Source organism: Coenobita brevimanus, chromosome 96 (genome assembly GCF_032717465.1).
Source record: "Coenobita brevimanus isolate Jiangsu-jjx chromosome 96, ASM3271746v2, whole genome shotgun sequence".
Classification (NCBI taxonomy): domain Eukaryota; kingdom Metazoa; phylum Arthropoda; class Malacostraca; order Decapoda; family Coenobitidae; genus Coenobita; species Coenobita brevimanus.
The window spans coordinates 27,827,397-27,829,769 of NC_137049.1; positions in this window are offsets into that span (position 1 = coordinate 27,827,397).

The following is a 2,373-nucleotide window of genomic DNA, read 5'->3' on the forward strand; positions in this document are numbered from 1 at the left end:
GATAGGTCATTGTTAATATAGAAAAAATTAATATCAGTTAGGAATACGTGGATTCAGATTAGCGTTTTTAAAGACGGCAGATAATATATTAGAAAGAAAGAAAGAGAGAGAGACGGGGGGTGGGGGTTGGAAGATATTTCGTAACAGACACCTATCCAATTTTAACCCGTTCAATCTGTTGACTTACTTTCTGTTATAATGTTGGTGTTACCAAACGATTTTATTCACTTTCGGGGAGACTCATCGGATTGCAAGGGCTAGATAAAGCCTTCATTTAGCTCCTCAGTACGAGGGGGCTCTGCGATACTGATCAAAATCATCTGAAGGTTGCAAGAATTTACCCGTAAAATACATCACTGGAATGAAGATATTAAAACTCCATATCTAGTTATCTTCGTCTCCCTCATTCCCAGTAGAGGAAGGGTGGGTAGGGACAAAAAAAAAAAAAAAGGAAAGAAGGAAAAAGATAACAGAAGGGACAGTAGAAGAATTATCAAATTACATTGCCCTGTGAAATGAATCACCCAGTCTTTCATACACTCAGTTCTTCCCACACACTCAGTCTTTCACCCACTCAGTCTCGCACACACTCAGGCTTTCACACATCATACAAGCCTTCGAAATCCTGGCTTCACCCTACAAGCAAAACCTTGTGCACAATTTTTTATATTTTCTTATATAAAAATATATGAAAGTATATATTATATATATATATATATATATATATATATATATATATATATATATATATATATATATATATATATATATATATATATACACACACACACACGAGTGTATCAATTCATTACACACACACACACACACACCTGCGATATAGTAATTGTACTGTAATAATATTTGTTAAATTCATGGTCGTGATATTAACTATGGGAACAGATTTATAGAATCAAGGTCATAAAAATTTCAGGGAGATAATTCGAGTTATCATCATCGTCATCGTCATTCATTAATTCATTCATTCATTCACCCCCATGTTTTCCAGTAATTTGTCTTCGCCGGCATTTTTAATCTAACTAACGCCAGACCATTTCATTCGATTGAGAGTGAGTCATAGGAGCCTGAGTGTTCATACTGTTACCATTACCCCTCTGATGGCCGGGACAACTCACCTACATTAAACTTTCCATCAAACGTTCTTATTCAACTACCTGTGAGTTATACGAGCCCGAGAGTGTTAATAAAAAGGGTTGGTCGAGAAATACAAACATATAGAAATTCCACGAGCTTTTCAATTAAATTTTCTAGTTTACGGGGAATGATAAGCCCTGAAATACTGCGGCTATTTTCATGTCGGGGGGAAAAGATATATATAAATGGCTGCAAGTGGAGGTGCAGCAATTTTTTGTATAGTTGAAGGAGTAGTGGTTGTAGTAGTTGTAGCGGCAGGAGGAGGAGGAGGAAGAGGAGGCATATAGTAGGAATATTTGAAAGAAGTATCTGGAGTAATATAGTAGCTGTAATATTAATAAGGACAATAACTATAGTAATAGTAGCAGTAGTAGAAATAGTAGTAGCAGTAACATTGGTGGTGGTGATGGTGGTGCTTGCAACAGTAGTAGTAGTAGTAGTAGTTGCAGTCGTTGTTGTTGCTGTTGTTGTCGCTGTTGCTGTTCCAACGTTGATCGATAAGTTAACATTATTTCGTAATTTCCGGCTGCATATAAGCAGAGAAAACATGTATCTTTTCAGCTGTTAAACGAGTAAAAAATAACACACATCCCTACACCTGCAATAACTAATCGCCACAATTATTGCGCAAATACTCTATAATACTTTGCAAATCATTACGACATAACTAACTTCCTCTGGCAATTGCACGATTTTTTGTAGCCAATTAATCCTTGTCTTTTTTAAAGTCAACACGGCATTCGTTGATATTAATATGTGTATCATTAATCACACCTGAGAGGGGGGTAATTACAGTGGCCATAGGTGATAAAAGCCAGATATACATTAAATACTGCATGGGTCCTCCTGCCTGGGGAATTAAATGGTAGAGTATGTAATATTATTAGTGGTGGTAATAGCAGTCGTAGTAGTAGTAGTGGTGGTGGTGGTAGTAGTGGTAGCAGTAATAGCACTGAAGGCAGTGTCTGTGGTGAAGATGGTGGTTGCTACCAATAGTAGTAGCAGTAGTAGTAGCAGTGGTGGTGGTAGAAGTAGTACAGCAGTAGTAGTAGTAGTGGTAGTGGTAGTAGTAGTAGTAGAAGTAGAAGCAGTAATAATAGTAGTAGTAGCAGTAGTAGTAATGGTAGTAATAGTAATAGTAGTAGTAGTAGTAGTAGCAGTAGTAGTAATGGTAGTAATAGTAATAGTAGTAGTAGTAGTAGTAGCAGTAGTAGTCGTAGT